Genomic DNA, 19751 nt, shown 5'->3' with positions numbered 1-19751 from the left:
GCTATAAAAATGCATTGGATTACTATAAAAATGCCACTGGCAGTGAAGGGGTTAACACTAGGGGGCGGGGAAGGGGTTAAGTATGCCTGGGTGTGTTCTAACTGTGGGGGGGGTGGCCTCACTAGGGGAAACACTGATCCTCTGTTCATACATTGTATGAACAGAAGATCAGCATTTCCCCTGCTGACAGGACCGGGAGCTGTGTGTTTACACACACAGCTTCCGATCCCCGCTCTGTAACGAGCGATCGCGTGTGCCCGGCGGCGATCGCGCCCGCCGGCACACGCACGGGAGTCGGGGGCGAGCGGGGGGCGCGCGCGCGCCCCTAGTGGCGGCTGGGAGAGAGGACGTCATATTACGTGCTCTGGCCCAGCAGAGCCACCTTGTGGACGTATAACGACGGTGCGCGGTCGGCAAGTGGTTAAAGTGTATTTTTTTTCCCAAAAAATTGTGTTTAAAGACTGCTGCTCAAATACAGTGTGACATAAAATATTGCACTTATTGCCATTTTATTCTATGGGGTCTTTGCTTAACCACATCATACCCCTCCCATAGTAATATGACGTCCACAGGAGGGATCTCCCATCCTGGGTGGTCGTCATACGACGTCCTGGACTTCCCGGCCGTCTAGGGGGCACACGCGTGCTGCTCAGGAGCCTAGCACGTGCCTGGCAGCCGCGATGTCCGCCAGGCACCCGCGATTGCCGGATAACAGAGCAGGACCGTGGATGTGTGTGTGTAAACACACAGATCCACGTCCTGTCAGGTGAGAGGAGACAGATGGTGTGTTCCCAGTACAGAGGAACACTGATCGGTCTCCTCCCCTTGTCAGTCCCCTCCCCTTACAGTTAGAATCACTGCCTAGGTAACACATTTAACCCCTTGATCGCCCCCTAGTGTTAACCCCTTCCCTGTCAGTGACATTTACACAGTAATCAGTGCATTTTTATAGCACGGATTGCTGTATAATTGTTAATGGTCCCCAAAAAAATTCAAAAGTATCCGATATGTCCGCCGCAATGTCGCAGATCACCACCATTACCAGTAAAAAAAAAATGATAATACTTAACATAAATATATGCTTGTTGTGATTTTTGTCACCAAAAATATGTAGAAGAATACAAATCGGCCTAAACTGAGGAAATTTTTTTTTTTAAATAAAATAAAATATTGGGACATTTATTATAGTAAAAAAAAAAAAATATATATTTTTTTTTAAATTGACACTTTTTTTGTTTATAGCGCAAAAAATAAAAAACGATGAGGTGATCAAATACCACCAAAAGAAAGCTCTATTTATGGGAAAAAAAGGACATCAATTTTTTTCGGTAGCAACGTCGCACAATTGTCAGTTGAAGCGATGCAGTGCCAAATCGCAAAAAATTCTCTGGTCAGGAAGCGAGCAAATTCTTCTGGGGGTGAAGTGGTTGAAAACAATTTATATATATATATATATATATATATATATATATATATATATATAGTTTGTTTGGGGGTTCCGTATTTTTCTAGCAAAGAATACTGGGGTAGATTCATGTACTTCTGCGCATTAATACGCCAGGCGCAGCGTATCTAAGATGCACTACGCCGCCGCAACTTTTTTTTTTAATCCACAAAGAATCCGCACCTTAAGTTACGGCGGCGTAGTGTATCTTTGGCGGCGTAATGGCGCGGAATTCAAATGGCTGTGATGGGGGCGTGTTTTATGTAAATATGTCGTGACCCGACGTAAACAACATTTTTTTTTAAAATGCGCATGCGCCGTCCGTGGGGGTATCCATGTGCGCATGCTCGAAATTAACCCGGAACAAGCCAATGCTTCCTACGGTGACGTCATTCTACGCAAATCCCTATTCGCGAACGACTTACACAAACAACGTAAAAATTTCAAAAGGACGGACATACCTAACATTGAGTACGCCTCATAACAGCAGCGTTAACTATACGCCGGAAAAAGCCGAACGCAAACGACGTAAAAAAATGCGCCGGGCGGACGTACGTTCGTAGATCGCCGTAACGAGCTAATTTGCATACTCGACGCGGATTTCGACGGAAACGCCACCTAAAAATTGCAGCTTAGATCCGACGGCGTACTAAGACGTACGCCTGCCGGATCGACCCGAGATGCCGTCGTATCTTGTTTTGTGGATACAAAACAAAGATACGACGCGGGAAATTTCAATAGATACCCCGGCGTAATTCTTTTGTGGATCTGCCCCACTAATTTTAACTTGTAAATAAAAAGTTCCAGACAAGGCCTGGTCTTAAAGTGGATATTTTACCCTACTGGCCCAATGCGCCCTGTGATGACATCATTGGAAATACTATGGGCCAGATTCACAAAAGAGATACGACGGCGTATCTCTGTAATCCGCCCGTCGTAACTATGCGGCTGATTCATAGAATCAGTTACGCATAGATAGCCCTAAGATCCGACAGGTGTAATTGACTTACACCGTCGGATCTTAGGATGCAATTCTAGGCCGGCCGCTAGGTGGCGATTCCATTGCGGTCGGCGTAGAATATGCAAATGACTAGTTACGGCGATTCACGAACGTACGCTTTACCCGTCGCTCTAAATTTACGCAGTTTCCGTCGAGATACGCCGCGTAAAACTAAGGCTGCCCTCTAGGTGGCCTAGCCAATGTTAAGTATGGCCGTCGTTCCCGCGTCAAAATTTTAAAATTCACGTCGTTTGCGTAAGTCGTCCGTGAATGGCGCTGGATGCCATTTACGTTAACGTCGAAACCAATGACGTCCTTGCGACGTCATTTCACGCAATGCACGTCGGGTAATTTGACGGACGGAGCATGCGCAGTACGTTCGGCGTGGGAACGCGCCTAATTTAAATGGTTCCCGCCCCATTTGAATTAGGCGGGCTTGCGCCGAGCAGATTTACGTTACACCGCCGCAAGTTTACAGGTAAGAGCTTTGTGAATCGGGCACTTACGCTGTAAACCTGCGGCGGTGTAACGTAAATGTGATACGTTACGCCGCCGCAGCGTAACGTATTTGTACCTGAATCTGGCCCTATGTGTCTGCAATGGGTTGCTATGGAAAGATTTTGAGTGAATAGACTTTACTGGCATACCAGAAGAGGCGGCTTAAGGCTGCATTCACACCTAGGCGTAGGCAATAGCGTCGTTTTCCGGCGTTTTTTTTCAGCGTTTTTTTCGCGCGTATTCATGCTAATATGCGCGTTTGCATACAGCGTTGTCCGACGTTTTTGTACTTAGACGTTTTTTTTTTAGCCAATAGGAAAAACTATCATCTTTTCATCACTTGTTGCTATGTTGGTAGATTTTTTTAATCTTCTGCATGGGCGACAAGTTCTATTGACAAAACGCCCGTAGCAAACGCTTGTTGTCGCGCAATACGCGCGTATCTGGCGTTTTACATTGATTTCAATGGAAAACCAAAAACGCTCAAATACGCGCATATCGCGCGTATTGCGCGACAAAAAAGGGTCCGGAACTTCTTTTGACTACAGGCGATGCGCGTCAGGCGCATCAGCGTGCAGATGTGAACCATCCCCATTGACTTTCATTGCTTTTCGTCCCTCTGGCGTTTGTTCGCGTCGCGCTACATGCGACAAAACGCGAAGGTGTGAATGGGGTCTAAGGACAGGCCCTACATACGGCCTCCTCTGCTCTCTGCATATCTATTGTACACACAGCTTTGTCGTCATGAATGAATCATCCGAGCTGTCACTTTACAATGGTCAGCTCAGGGTACAGACTGAATAGACGTGTTTGGAGTACGGGAATGGCCTCTGCTGAGAAAAAGTAAATAGTTGTTGACCACATCCAGTGTAACTAAGTCCCTACATTTCCTTCAGTGAGTGTTTATGTACATCTCCATAGCAACATGTCTGCTCCTGGTGCAATCATTGCTGCAGTCAGCTGGGGCTTAGAAGGAGCTCCTGAGGAGAAATGGGAAGTTCTGCTCACTGACCCCCTCCCCCCCTCAATGTTCTGTCAGTTCAATAGGGATTCAAATCAACTGCAAGTCTCAGGATTCTTCCGCCTGCTTCTCCTGAACAGCTCTGGTATGTAGGCAGTATGACAGCTAATCCCATTTATTTCCCCATAGCAACCGGGAGTATTATAATGTAGACTTTCTGTTGTGCCTCAGTAATAGCTTAAAGCCGAGTTTCAGACTTTTTTTTTCTCTAAAAAACACCCTTGCGATGGTCGCAGCTTATGTATTATGGGCAATTTCACACTGGGGCATTGGCGGTAAAGCGGCGCTTTATCGTCATTTTAGCAAGGCTTTTAATGGTCAAGGGCACTTTAGGATCGGTGTATACAACGCTCTTAAAGGGACACTAAAGGCAAAATAGTTTTTGTTTAAAAATAACAAACATGTTATACTTACCTCCGCTGTGCAGTTCGTTTTGCACAGTGTGGCCCCGATCCGTGTCTTCTGGGGTCCCTCGGCGGTTGTCTCTGCTCCTCCTCGCAAAAGCTTTCCACGTTCATGCGAGCTCCCTCACATGGTGTGGAAAGCTTTTGCGAGCACGCTCCCGTGATACAGCAGCGGCCATAGCCGCCGACTGTATCACTCAGCCCTGCCCCCCGGCGCGCCACGTCATCCGCTGTGATTGACAGCAGCGCCAGCCAATGGCTGCGCTGCTATTAATCCGCCCAGCCTAGCCAATCAATGGCCAGGCTGGGAACCGAATAGCAAGACGAGAACGCGCACGGGACTTTCAAGTGGAGAGGTAAGTAAAACGGGGGCTGGGGGGGGGGCGGTGCTATCAGATGTTTTTTACCTTAATGCATAGGATGCATTAAGGTAAAAAAACTTTTACCTTTACAACCCCTTTAAAGCGCCTCAAAGATGCTGCTTGCAGGACTTTTTTTAATATGCCGCAAGCGCACCGCTCCAGTGTGAAAGCCTGAGGGACAGGAGAGGCGCTTTGCAGGCATGATTTTTAGCGATATAGCTAGTGTGAAAGTAGCCTAAATATGGAATTTTTGGTTTTATTGTTAAAGTGTTTGTTAAAGTCAAATTTATAAAATACTGCCAGCCCCTCTATTTGAGCCTGGCATACCACGCTATGTAAGTAATTTCTAAAAAAACGTGTATTGTAAATACCTATTTAGAGCTATCGTCAGGCCGGTCATGTGACACGTGGCCAATTTACAGCTCCGATACAGGGCTTCTGCAGGAGGGGCCCTAGATTTCCCTCTGATGTCATCCGGGGACACCACGTGACCTCCTGCAGAAGCCATGTCTCAGAGCTGTAAAGCGGTAGCGAGTCACGTGACCGGCTCAAAATAGGTATTTCCAACGCTCGTTTTTAGAAATTAATTACATAGTGTGGTATGCCAGGCTCTAATAGAGGGGCTGGCAGTAACTATTGTAGTTATTTTTTTTAATAATGGGGGGGGGGGGGGGGGGGGCGTAGATAGAGACACAGAGAGGGAGCTGACAGGCAAGGAGGATGGGGGAGAGGGGGAGAGCAGAAAGGCAGCTGCATATGATAGAGGGACGCACTCTGACCCCGTGGTCATGGCTCTGCAACCCTGATGTTCGTGGTCAGTACAGAGAGGGGATACAGGAAGTGTCAGGTTCAAGGAGCTTTTTATTACAGTTTAGAGAAGGACAGATTACACAGCACAAGCACTGTTTAATCTGCTTTAAGGAACCAGGATCTGAATTATTATTTTTTTGGCTTAACAAACACTTCATCTGAAGCACACCCATAGCTCCTTCCTGGATATGGTGCTGCCGGTGTTCTATTAGAATACCGCTACCCATCAGGAAATGCAACGCAAGTGACATTTCAAACAAAATTGCTTATTGCACATGCGCTATGCGTTCTAACATGGCTGCAGGTGGTACCATGTACGGCAGGCCTTAATGTTACATCTAGTCAAAGTGTGACAAATGGGACTAATAGATGTTCATTTGCTTCAGTTATAAAATCTGTGTGTCCCCCTAGGGCCATTGCATACGAGGATCATCTGCTTACATCTGCCTAGATCTGAGTTTGTTCTGGGTTTTTTTTTTTCTGTGAAACAGAACAATCCGTTTCCATTTAGACAGATGTAAACGGATGTCATCTATTTATGTCCGTTCTGTTTGTCTGTTTTTTGGGCAAGGAACATTTAGGCTAGGTTCACATCTATGCAAGTTGCAGTTTATGCATTTTTCTGGAGCATTTTGCAATGCATTTAGAATTTTTGAACATGCATATTTGATGCGGTTTTCTCTTTTTTTTTTGCTAATAGGAAAGTATGACAGTTTTGTTCATGTAGTGTGACTTTGATGCGGCTTTACACTCTCTGGCACTCAAGTAGCATCAAAGTAGTACAGGAACCTTTATGTGTTCTAAGGCTCATGTTAGACTTAGGGTTAGTATAAGGCTTGGTTCACACCTATGCATTTGTTAGTGCGTTTGAAACGCACTGCAGTCTATTTAACATGATTTCCTATGGGACACATTTGCATCTATATGTTTTTCAGAAGCTAACCCTAGCCCTCAACACCAACCCCAGCCCTTAACCCTAAACATTAATGCTAACCCTAGCCCTTAACACTAACCCTAATGTTCGACTTTGGACACAAAGGGCCAGATCCACAACCAGCGGGCGCAATGTAACTTTTGTGATTTAAGTTACACCGCCGCAAATTGCCCAAGTTAGTGCCCGATCCACAAAGCACTTACCTGGAAATTTCCGGCGGTGTATCCTAAATCAGTCCGGCGCAAGGCGGGCCAATTCAAATGGGGCGAGTCCCATTTAAATTAGGCGCGCTCCTGCGCCGGACGTACTGCGCATGCTCCCAACGCTATTTTCCCGATGTGCGTTGCGCTACGTTACGTTGCGCCGAGTTTTGTGAATCGCGACGTGTAAAAAAGAGATGCGGCGGGAAAATTATTTTTAAAAAAAAAATTTGACAGCTACGCGGGAAAGACGGGTATACTTTTACATGGTGTACTAACTTTACACTTTGTAAAAGTAGCCCTATCTTTGCGACGGCAAACTAACACTTACGGCGACTTAACGAAGGGAAAAAGCTTTGTGGATCTCCGTAAGTGTTAATTTGCATACCCGACGCTGGATTACGATGAGAAATGCCCCCAGCGGCGGCCGTGGTACTGCATCCTAAGATCCGACAGTGTAAGTCCATTACACCTGCCGGATCTTAGGACTAGCTGTGCGTAACTGATTCTATGAATCGGCCGCATAGTTAGAAACAGGGATACGATGGCGTATCAGCAGATACGCCGTCGTATCCCTTTTGTGGATCTGGCCCAAAGGTTCCCGCACTGCTTTGATGAGACTTTCAATGTACCAAGTTGATCGATCAACTTGGGTAAAACCAGCTTGTCATATTCTCTTACGATTTTCGCTAGCGGCGGCTATAGCCACTAGCGATAATGTCCGGCTTTTCTCCCCCCACCCCCTCTGGGAGCAGTCAATCCCTCAGCAGGAGGGATTCCCCTGTTAGCACTGTCTGTGTTGATGGGGGAATTGTGTGAATTTCAAGGGGGCTAACAGGTACTCTTTATAGAGACATCAGGGGTCAGATTGTACTTGATTAGCTACTTGCTTGGCTGTAGCAGCTGGGGAATGACAGCTCTAAAACTGTCAAAAGGTAATAAATCGTCCTCACTTCCAGTTTCATTAGTCACAGAGGAGATCAGGGAACAAATGTTCCTTGATCACTTCAGTATCTAGCTATCCTGGTTGTTCACCCGGTCCTGGGCTGCCCGGCAGAGGAAGGGACCACCAATTCTTACTACCATAAAGTGATCGTGTGGTTGTAGAGCTGCCAAGGTTACCTTTACTGACAGCCGGCTGTAAAAAATGACACCAAGCTCATGGCTGCCACTGTTATAAGCCAGGACATTTTTGCATGTTTGGTAGTCAGCCAAGTGGGTAAATAACTTAAAGTGAAACTTTACCCATAATCCATACCAACTTGATCTTTAGCAAGGAACATAGGGCCAGATTCACAGCGGAGATACGACGAAGTATCTCAGATACTCCGTCGTATCTCTCAGAGTATCTATGCGACTGATTTATAGAATCAGTTAAGCATAGATATCCCTAAGATCCGACAGGTGTAATTGTTTTACACTGTCGGATCTTAGGATGCAATACCGCGGCCGCCACTGGGTGGAGTTTGCGTCGTATTCCAGCGTCGGGTATGCAAATTAGCAGTTACCGCGATCCACAACGGATTTTCGCGTTCGGTACATTGTCGCTAGTATAGTTTCCCGTCGCTAGTATAGTTTCCCGTCGCAATTTTAGGTGTCGTTTGACCTGCCCTAACTTTAGACAGCACATGTATGTGCTGTTTAAAGTATGGCCGTCGTTCCCGCGTCGAAATGTAAATTTTTTTTTTAAATTTTTTTTTGCCTTGCGTAAAACGTCCGGGAATACGAAAGTACGCTACGCACGTCGCCGCCGTTCGAAAAAATGACGTCACTTCGCGCAAAGCACGGCGGGAAATTCAAAACGGAGCATGCGCAGTAGGTCCGGCGCGGGAGCGCGCCTAATTTAAATGGCACACGCCCCTTTGAATTACGCGGGCTTACACCGGAGGCTGCCAGCGTAAGTGCTTGGTGAATCAGGCTTGGTGAATCTGATTAAAGTTCCACTTTAAGTTAGTCAGTAAAGGGTATCATCACCTAAATGCCAAACGTTCCATGCCGGGTTACACTGACTTACAGCCCTTGGTGGTTTCCAGGTTATCTTGATCTTTCCCTTATAACATTGAATAGCTCACTTTGTGCCAACATGGTAATGTGAGTAATAATTCAGCATCATGGTGTAAGAAAGGCTTCAATTGGTGGTGATTAGATTACTCATTCGTGCCACAATGTATCCAATACTAAGCTGAACCTTTTTTTTTTTTTTTTATTTATGTCAGGGAAATTGGCTCACGCACGAGCCGCAACAGTAACATCAGATCAGTACAGTCCGATAAAACAAAACAATCATTTTGCAAAGGAACGTTAACATACAGAGACAAAACACACGTGTCCCTCGTCTTGAGCGTCCTGTGTGGATGAACAGCACCAACTGTGGCATCACGGGTCGTCCGGGCCAATCCCTGTGTTTTTTTTTTGTTTTTTTTTAAAAGAAGTGAAAAACTAGATTAGAGAAAAGGTAAAGAAGAAGAGAGAAAGGAGAGAGAGAGAGAGAGAGAAGAAGGCAGGGGAAAGCATCGAGGGATAGGGGTGGGGGGGCTGTTAGGTGGCAGGGCCCACAGACATGGGCTCAGTCCCACATTCACCTGGAAGTATCGTCAATTTGTGTATAGGGGTTGTCTCGTGCAGGGGCTGCACGGAGTCCATCAGGCTCCGATATTTGCCCCTCTAGTCAGTCCGCATCGGGGGCAGAAAACTGCTCCGCCGCTCAAAGCGTCAGGTCCACTCCCCTCAGAAGTTGCCCTTCATTGGAGTATTTCCAGAGGTTCCAGTGTTGCCAAGTTTTGGTGTACAATTCTTGCCTATTTTGGTTGCTCAAAATCAGGTCTTCCAGTCTACCTATTTCGTCCGCCCTCTGCAGCCACATGGCCACAGTTGGCGGGTGAGGGGACTTCCACAGGATAGGGATGCAGGATTTTGCTGCATCTAGCAGATGACGTACAACTGAGTTCTTGTAAACTTGTGCAGGTGAGTTGTTAGCGTGCAAAAGGAAGTAGGCCGGGTCTCCCGGAACCTCTCGGTCCGAGAATTGTTGAATTATCCTTCGGACCTCGCCCCAGAAGTCCCTTAGCCTGGGGCAAGACCAAAAGACATGTAGGAGAGTGCCACTCTCCTCCTGGCATCGCCAGCACGTATCTGGTGTTGTAGGGAAGAACCTGTGTAGCAGCGCCGGTGTCCTGTACCAGCGTGTAAGGAGCTTGTAGTTCAATTCTTGGGCCTTGGTGCATAGGGAGGATTTGTGTGTGAATCTTAATATGTTCCGTTTCTGAGCAGTGGTAAAGTGGCAGTCCAGTTCCTGTTCCCACTTAAGAAAGCATGGGGGTTGGAAGTTCTCTGGTGGTGTGATAAGTATACCATATGTCAGGGAGAGCGTATGTGGCAGCGTTCCTGTCTCTGTGCAAAGTTCCTCAAACTCCGTAGGGGACTGACTTGTGTCTACGGGAGGGGGTAGACTGGTAAGGAAATGACTAAGCTGTAGTGCCCTCATAAAGTCTAGGCGATACATTCCCCCCGGGTCCGAGAGCTCCGCCACTGTCCTCCATCGTCCCTGTGTTCCGAAGTGGGATGCTTGATGCATGCCCGCATCTTTTAGGGTTTGGAAGGGTTTATCTCTCATGCCCGGGGCAAATCGAGGGTTGCCTAAGATAGGTCTCAACGCCGAGTCTCGGGACGAGAGCGAGGGAAGCGTCAGCAGGCGTGCACATGCTTTAATCGTGCAGCCTATTAGTGGGTGTCTTGTGAGGGTGGATGGCAGTGCCGACAGGCACCATGGGGCTCTCTGGAGAGGGACCACACTCTGCGCCTGTTCTAGTTGTGTCCACAGCTTAGTCTCCCTATGCCGGCACCAATCTAGTAGTCTGCTCAGGTGCACTGCGTGGTAGTAGGTTCGGATTTCGGGCATAGCTAGTCCCCCATGTTGTTTTGGCATTGTCAGTATCTGTTTGCGTATTCGAGGTCTTTTCCCCGCCCACAGAAATTTAATGAAGGCGGCCTGTATCTGCTTAAAATAGCTTGCTGGTATTTGAATCGGGAGGGCCTGTAGTAAGTAAAGGAACTTGGGTAAGATTGACATTTTAAGTATGCTACAGCGTCCAAACCAGGAGTGGAGTCCGCCGTTCCACTGCTCTAGTAGCCCCTGGACTTTCCTAAGGAGAGGTGGGAAGTTAAGCCTAAAGAGACCTGCGATGTTCGCTGGGATGTGTGTGCCAAGATATTTCAGGGATGAGTCAGACCATTTTAGGCGAAAGCGTGTTTGCAGATTACCGAGTATCGGTTGGGTAATTCCTATGCCCATCGCCTACGATTTGTTAAAATTAATTTTCAGGTTTGACACCTGTCCGTACAATTCAAATTCCCGCATCAAGGCAGGCAGGGAGATCGTTGGGTTTGTTAGCGAAAACATCAGGTCATCCGCATAGGCGGAAATTTTGTATTGCCTCCCGCCGGCCTCAATGCCCGATATATCCGAACGTGCTCTGATATGGCAAAGGAATGGCTCCAAGGATAACGCGAACAGGAGGGGCGAGAGCGGGCAGCCCTGCCTTGTACCGTTGGTTATCTGAAAGGTGTCCGAGAGGACACCGTTCGCTCTGACCCTGGCCGTCGGTCCCGAGTATGCTGCCGTTATCCAATTTACCATCTTAGTCCCCAGCCCTATATGATTTAGGGTGGCAAACATAAACTCCCATCTCACCCTATCAAATGCCTTTTCGGCGTCTGTTCCCAGGAAAATCGACGGTAGTTTGTTGGTGTTTGCTAGGTGTATGAGGTTTAGGACTTTAATAGTGTTGTCCCTAGCCTCTCTGCCCGGGACAAAGCCCACCTGGTCCAGGTGCACCAAGTGTGGTAGGTGTTGTTGTAACCTAGTGGCAATGATCTTGGTGAGGAGCTTGAGGTCTGTATTAAGAAGGGAAATCGGGCGGTAACTACCGCATTGTGCCGGGTCTTTGCCCTCTTTAGGGATCACTGAGATCTGCGCTTGTAGTGTGGAACTATGCAGTGTTTTTCCCGTGGCAAGGTCATTAAACAATTTCACCATGTGTGGACCTAGTTGTGGGAGGAGTGTTTTGTAATATGGGGTGGTAAGGCCGTCCGGGCCTGGGGCCTTGCCCGGTTTAGTGGTCTTAAGGGCCAACTGTAGCTCCGGTAGTGTGATGGGGTCTTCTAACAGTTCTCTGACGTCGGCTGCCAGGGAGGGCATGTGGGACTCTGCTATGTATGTCTCTGTCGCGTCAGATGTGGGCGGTGTTGTGGCTAGGTTATACAAGGAGTTGTAGTACTTTCTAAACTCTTCCGTGATCTGCTGAGGCAGAGAGGCCTTCTGGCCGCCGGCAGGTGTAATAAATGGGATGTATGTTGCTTGTTTCTGTGTACGTAGTGTTTGGGCCAAAAGCCTGCCACATTTGTCTCCCGATTCGTAAACTGTTTTTTTACAAATTCGCAGCGCCGCTTTGGCTTTAAAGGTCAATAAGTCGGTTATCTGCGTCCGTACCAGGTCCAGTTCAGTTCCCAGTTGTCTGGTAGGTGTCAATTTATGGCTTGTTTCCAGGCCTTGTAGCTTAAGCAGTAGTTGGTTCAGTTGGGCCGTCCGTAGGTGTTTAAGGCGAGCGCCGTGCTTTATGAGAACTCCTCTAATTACCGTCTTGTGCGCTTCCCACACTACCCCTCCGTCGCTGTCTAGTGTGTTGTTGGTCTCAAAATAGTGTCGAATCTCTCTAACTACATCTGTTAGGACCTCTGGGTCGTTAAGGAGTCCTTCATTCAGTCTCCATGGGGGCTTTTGTGTCTTACGTATTTCGGTGATGGCATATCTGAGGGTGATCGGGGCATGGTCCGACCATGTTATTGACCCAATGGTAGTTTCTCTTACCGCGTGTAGGTGTTCGTGTGGGATCAGGAAGTAATCAAGGCGGGTGTACGTCTGATGCGGACGAGAGTGGAACGTGTAGTCCCTCTCCCCCGGGTGCAATAAGCGCCACGCGTCGACCAATTGGGCAGAGTGTAAGGCTGCACAAATACGTCTACGTGTCTCCCGTGACGTGTAGGAGACGCCGGAAGATGTGTCCTCCGTCGGCGTCAATGGTACATTAAGGTCACCTCCGACGATCAGTTGTCCCTCTCTATATTTTGTAAGACGCTCTATGTGTCGTTTCACAAAGGCGTCTTGGTGGTCATTCGGAGCATAGAGGTTCGCCAGGGTCATCCGCGTCCCCCCGATCTCTCCCTTCAAGAACAAAAAACGGCCCTGTGAATCCGTTTTGGCGTCCCTGTACGTCCAGGGCACTCTTGCGGATATGAGTATTGACACGCCCCTAGATTTAGCCTCCGCATACGTAGAGTGGTAAACATGGGGATAAAATCTGTTTTTAAGTATAGGTAGGGAGCCATCTCTAAAGTGGGTCTCCTGCAGTAGGACTATGTCCGCCTTCATGCGGCGCATGTCGTGCAGGAGCATCCTGCGTTTTTCCGGTATGTTCAGACCCTTGGCATTCAAGGATACCACATGTAGTACGTCCATGTCTGTGGGAGGGGGTGGGGTGGGGATCAAGAAGGGGGGGTGAAGTGGGAGGGGAAGAAGGAGAAAAGAGACAAGTGTAGGCAGTGGGTGGGGTCCAGAGGGACTCCCCTGAAATATAGGTAGGAAACTAGAGAGCTGTCCCTAGAGTGGGTAGCTATAAGGGTCACTAAGGAAGCCTTTTCCGGCTAAGACGCTCTCCAGGAAGTACCTGGGTACCGAGCGCAGTCCTAAATGGGGGTGGTGGGTAGACAGAGCCCGTAGGTGAGCCCCCCGCCCCTTTGCCCCACCCCCGGCAGAAACAAAATGGTCGGTCCTGTAAAGGCATAACAGTTTCAAAATCAACATGACGTGTCATTTTGTTAAGTACATTCACCATAGACATCAACAGGCAAGGTAATAATTGCAGTGTAGAGAGAGATAACAGAAAATAAGACATAATAATAATAAAAAGGGCAACAACAAAATGTGCAAACAGTGCGTACCCCCCCACCGGAGTTATAACCACCCCGAGTGGTGGTTGGCACAGGCTATCCCCAAACGCCCACCACCCCCCACCCACGCCGGTCCCGGCCCCCTCCCCCGAGAGGATCCCCGCTGCATCAAAGCACCCTGTTCAATGGGAGTTTCCCTCCCCCGCCCACGGGGTACGGCCGTGTACAGAAAAACCTCCTCCACCCGCGGTTAGGGGTCAGGCTCCAACTTAGGCCTGCCCCAAAACAAAACCCTCTCCCCCTCCGGAGGTCCAGTCCCCTGGATCTTCCTGTCAATAAACCTGGTGCAGGATTAAAGGGTAGGGGGCTTCAGCTTACAGTCCCCAGCGTCTCCAGGGTGGTCAGGTCAGAGTCCCTCTGCAACGGACTAAAAAACAATCCAGGAGGGGGGGATTCGTTCCCATACAGTGACACACATAGAGAGGTTGGCCACCTGCAGTCAGAAGGGAGGGGGGGGGGTGGGAGGCACGGAAGCGCTAACATCTCAGGCAATGCCAATTGGGGTGTGCAGTACGTGTATTGGGCAACTGACCGAGCTGACCCCCGCAAGTCTCAGGGTGGCATAACAAATAAAAAGTAAAGCCCTGTCTCAGGGTGTACCGTGTGATGAAGTGCCCTCCGGTCACCGTGGGTCTCCATGACTTCTGTTCCGCGCCAGGGGGGGGGGGGGGTGCTGGGGATGAAGCGGAGAGCAGTGGTCGGTCAGCCACACCAAGGTCGTGTGTGGTAGGGCAGTGATCCTTGGGCAGGCCAGGCGGCTAGGGCGGGGGAGGGAGGCGAGGGCAGGGCGCCCGGGCGGGTGGATGGATGCGTGGCCCAGGGCCTACTCACGTGCGTCTCCCGGGGCCGCTCTCTGCCGCCATCCGCCTCTCCGCTGGCGGGGTCTCAGTGGTCCACGGTTGTTGGAAATTCCTGGTCTGCCCGTCATCCTCGGGAGGAGCTGCAACCAATCGGGGAGTGGTATCGGGTCTGTCTCCAGAAAGCGGAACAGTGCCGGCAGGTCTACGGGGGACAGCAGGGTGAAGGCTCTCGTCTCCTTGCGGAACGTCACCGCAAAGGGATATCCCCAGCGGTACGTAAAGTCTTTTTGGCGGGCCAGATCTAGGAGGGGGCGCAGGAAAGCCCTGCGCTTCAACGTCGCTCTGGACAGGTCCGGAAGGATCTTGACTTCAGCTCCCTCCACCTCCACGGCTCCCCGGTCCCAGGCTCGGCGCAAGATGTTTTCCTTCTGCGTGTACCGGTGGAGCCGGCACACCACGTCCCGCGGCCTGGTCGGATCGTCAGATCTGGGGCCCAGGGCTCTGTGCGCCCTGTCCAGTAAGACAACCGCTTCTGGCTCCTCTAAGACTGTTCTGAAGATGTCCTCCACCATTCCGCCCAGATCTTCCACACCAACATCCTCTGGTATACCACGGAGCCGCAGATTATTACGGCGGCTCTGGTCTTCAATATCTTCCAGGTGGAGTTGTAGTCCTACTGCCGTTTCCCGGTGTTGATCGCGGGATTGCTCCAGGGCCTGCACTCGGCCCTCTAGCGATGTAACCGATACCTCGCCTGTCGTCACCCGTTCCGCTATGGACGCGATCTCTCCCCGCACCTCCTGTATATCCCTTCTGTGAGTCTCCTCCAGCCGGAGGATGAGCGACTCTATGCCTGTCCGGGTAGGGAGGGCTGCGATGTCCGAGCGTGTGGGGAGGGCCTGCAGGAGCGCCCTAATGTCTTGTTCTGGGAGACTATCATCCCGCAGCAGCTGGAGAGACATCTCGTCCGGTGAATGGACTGGTGCTACGGGCGCGGAGCACTTGGGCAGAGCCGAGGGATGATGCGCCGGGGATTCAATACCTGGGTTCCGTGTTCCTCGCGGTGTGCCACGTGGAGAGCCTCGTGGAGCTGTGGCTATCGATCCAGGTGAGTTTCCTTGAAAGAGTGCGTAATACCGCTGGGTCTCCCCCGAATGTTTGCTCACGGGTGTCCCTTTAGTCACTGCTCTTGTCCTGTACTTTTTGGACGAGTTCATGCCTATTTTAATTCGTTTTTCTGCCAGAAATAGGGGTCTGGGGCCGGGAGCTCAGAGAACAAGCTTCCTCACTCGGCCATGTCTAGGTCACGCCCCAGCTGAACCTTTTCAAAAGGATACAAAGAATCAAGCCAGCAAATCAAAGTATTAGAGGAAACTTGTGCTTATTACTGTCACCGGATAAGAGCAAGGAAAGAGCAACGGGAGAGGGTTGGGGATGAGCGGTGGGGAGGGTTAAAGGGATACTAAAGGTTCGTTTAAAAAACAAAACAAAAAAGAAACAAACATGTTATACTTACCTCCACTGTGCAGTTAGTTTTGCATAGAGTGGCCCCGATCGTCCTCTTCTGGGGTTCCACGGCAACTCTCGCGGGGGGTTACCTTGCGGGCGCGCTCCCGTGTGATACACTCTGCGACCATAGCCGCCAAGTGTATGACTCTGCCCCGCCCCCGGCGTGTCGCATCATTGGATTTGATTGACAGCAGCAGTAGCCAATGGCTGCGCTGCTATCAATCATCCATGGAAGAGCAGACAAGAGCTGGGGCAAAGCAACTCGGGATCGCGCCCACGGAGATTCGGGGCTCAGGTAAGTAAAACGGGGGGGGGGGGGGTCGGTGACTGCAAGGTGTTTTTTCACCTTAATGCATTAACCACTTGCTTACTGGGCACATATACCCCCCTCCTGCCTAGGTGAAATTTCAGCTTCCGGCACTGCGTCGCTTTAACTGACAATTGCGTGGTCGTGCGATGTGGCTCCCAAACAAAATTGGCGTCCTTTTTTTTCCGACAAGTAGAGCTTTCTTTTGGTGGTATTTGATCACCTCTGCGGTTTTTATTTTTTGCGCTATAAACAAAAAAAGAGCGACAATTTTGAAAAAAATATCAATATTTTTTACTTGTTGCTATAATAAATAGCCGAAAAAAAAAAAAAAAATTATTCTCAGTCTAGTCCAGTGTTTCTCAATTCCAGTCCTCAGGCCCCCCCAACAGGTCAGGTTTTCAGGATTTCCCTCAGATGAAAAGGCTGCGGTGATTACTAAGGCAGTGAAACTGATCAAATCACCTGTGCAAAATAATGGAAATCCTGAAAACCTGACCTGTTGGGGGGGCCTGAGGACTGGAATTGAGAAACACTGGTCTAGTCCAATACATATTCTTCTACATCTTTCTACAAAAAAAAAAAAAATCGTAATAAGCGACTGGTTTGCGCAAAAGTTATAGCTCCTACAAAATAGGGGACAGAATATTTTTTTTTTTTTTTTACTAGTAATGGCGGCGATCTGTGATTTTTATTGGGACTGCGACATTATGGCGGACATATCGGACACTTTTGATACATTTTTGGCACCATTCACATTTATACTGCGATCAGTGCTATAAATATGCACTAATTACTGTATAAATGTGACTGCCATTGAAGGGGTTAACACTAGGGGGTGAGGAAGGGGTTAAATGTGTACCCTGCATAGTGTTTCTAACTGTGGGGGAGGGGGGTGACTGGGGGAGGTGACACAGATCGGTTTCCTCTCTCCCTGACAGGACGTGGATCTGTGAGTTTACACACACAGATCCACATCCTTGTCTCTGTAACTGCCGATCGCGGGTGCCTGGCGTACATCGCGGCCGCCAGGCACGCGCATCGGCATCCCAGTGATGCGCCGGGCACGCGCGTGCCGCCGTTGGCGGGGCTCGCGCGCCCCCCAGTGGCTGAAGGCCGTATATAGACGACCACCCGGCAATTAAGATCCACACTGCGGCCGTATAAAGTCGTAAAATACTCTATGCACAGTGCAACTTCCCTTACAAAGTAAACAGCCTATTTGCCTTTATTAAATCAACCCCCCATTCCATCACTTTGAATGGGTAGGTGCCAGGTGTTGGCCAAAGAGCTCATCCTTGCTCCCAGTACTGTCACTGCAATAGACAGAAGGCCACACACTGATGATGTCACATCCAGATAAAAAAAAATTGTCAGCAACAGACAGCAGCAGTTGGTCCCCTCCCAGAAACTGCCCCGCTGACGGCTTTCACCCTAATGGATCTCTTTACACAAACCTCTAAAATTATTATTATACATGATTTATATAGCGCCAATAGTTTACACACCGCTTTACAATGTATGGGGGGACAACACAATTACAGTACAGTTCAATACAGTGGCGTAACTAGAGACTTCAGGGCCCCGATGCAAGAAATCGTGAAGCCGCCCCCCCCCCCCCCCCCCCTGAAAAGCCTGATTTTGATACTTAATTTTTTCACACTGTACAACAAAGTAAACAACACTGTTTCTGATTTCACTTGAGGAGGGGGGGGGGTGTCTGCGGCGACAGTGATGGTGCCATCCTCTCCCACCACCACCTTTGCCTCTTACTGATCTCATCCCTACCTCTGTTGTAGAAGTAAAAGGGGGATAGGGATGAGATCAGTGGTGGGATGAGATCAGTAAGAGGCACGGGTGGTGGTGAGAGAGGATGGAACCACCACTGCCACCCCTCCTCAAGTACCACCGCTGCCACCTCCCTCAAGTATCACCCCTTTCACCCCCCCTCAAGTACCAGCGGTGGTACTTGAGGGGGGGGGTGGCTGCGGCGGCAGTGTTGGTGCCATCCTCTCCCACCACCACCCGTGCCTCTTAGGGGTCCCATCCCCCCCACCACTGATCTCATTCCTATCACCCCTATTACCTCTGTTGTTGAAGTAATAAGGGGATAGGGATAAGATCAGTGGTGGGGGGATGGGATCAGTAAGAGGCACAGGTGGTGGTGGGAGAGGATGGCACCACCACTGCCAACCCCCCTCAAGTACCACCACTACCAACTCCCTCAAGTATCACCGCTACCACGTATCACTGCTACCACCCCCTCAAGTACCACCACAGCCACCCCCCCTCAAGTACCAGTGGTGGTACTTGAGGGGGGTAGCAGTGGTACTTGAGGGGTGTGGCAGCGGTGGTACTTGAGGGGGTGCAGCGGTGGTACTTGAGGGGGGTGGCAGGAGTGGTACTTGAGGGGGGGGTGGCTGCGGTGCTACTTGAGGGGGGTGGCTGCGGTGCTACTTGAGGGGGGGTGGCTGCGGTGGCGGTGCCATCCTCTCCCACCACCACCTATGCCTCTTACTGATCCCAGGCATCCCCCCATCACTGATCTCATCCCTATACCCCCCATCACCTCTGTTGTAGAAGTAATGCGGGGATAGGAATGAGATCAGTGGTGGGGGGATGCCTGGGATCAGTAAGAGGCACAGGTGGTGAAGGTTGGCATCGATTGCTGAGCTCTGCCTCTGTCACTTAATTGACTTACCGTCAGTCAAAGAATTAATCGATTCCCCGCGAATTCCTATTGACTTCTGTTCTGTCACGGGTCTGACCTTCACCGTGCCTTCTTCTCCCGCCAGGATGCCTTGCCTCACATGGGAGCCAGGTAAGTACTCCAACTAAACACGAAGCCGCAGAGGGGAAAGCTCCTCCCCCGCCATCTCTCATTTGTTGTCAGGGTCTGCCCCGCCTTGCCTACCTACATCTCTGTGTGCTGCCTCAGCTGCATTCTCCCTTCTGTATAAGCCAACAGAACACACTGACAGTCAGGCAGATGTCTCACACGGACGGGTGGCTGGCCCCCCAGACTTGGCGAAATTACAGGGCCCAGTCGCAACTGCGACTGTCACGACCCTGATAATTCCGCCACAGTGACTGTGCCATCAAACGCAGCCAGGGGGTGGCTGGAGAGAGGGGACGCACCGCTACTAACACATACATGCACACTCACATACATGCACACACACATTCATACACACATGGCATGCACACTCACTTACACACATATGCACAGGCACATGAACACACACACATGAACACATACACATGAACACACACACACACATGAACACACACACACACATGAACACACACACACATGAACACACACACACACGAACACACACACACACATGAACACACAAACACACACACACACACATGAGCACACACACACATGAACACACAAACATGAGCACACAAACATGAGCACACACACATGAACACATAAACATGAACACAC

General features: G+C 49.8%; 1 protein-coding gene across 1 annotated transcript in view; it reads left to right on the top strand.

The window, feature by feature from the left end:
- Window positions 1-3791: 3791 nt before the first annotated feature.
- Window positions 3792-19751, top strand: part of LRRD1 (leucine rich repeats and death domain containing 1) — a 31346-nt gene continuing 15386 nt past the window's right edge. Inside the window, exon 1 of the mRNA XM_040352343.1 lies at window positions 3792-4048. The gene's annotated coding sequence lies outside the window, so the exon portion shown is untranslated. The remainder of the gene's footprint in view (window positions 4049-19751) is intronic.

This window comes from Rana temporaria, chromosome 5 (genome assembly GCF_905171775.1).
Source record: "Rana temporaria chromosome 5, aRanTem1.1, whole genome shotgun sequence".
Taxonomy (NCBI): domain Eukaryota; kingdom Metazoa; phylum Chordata; class Amphibia; order Anura; family Ranidae; genus Rana; species Rana temporaria.
This window is presented reverse-complemented; position numbering and strand designations above follow the sequence as displayed.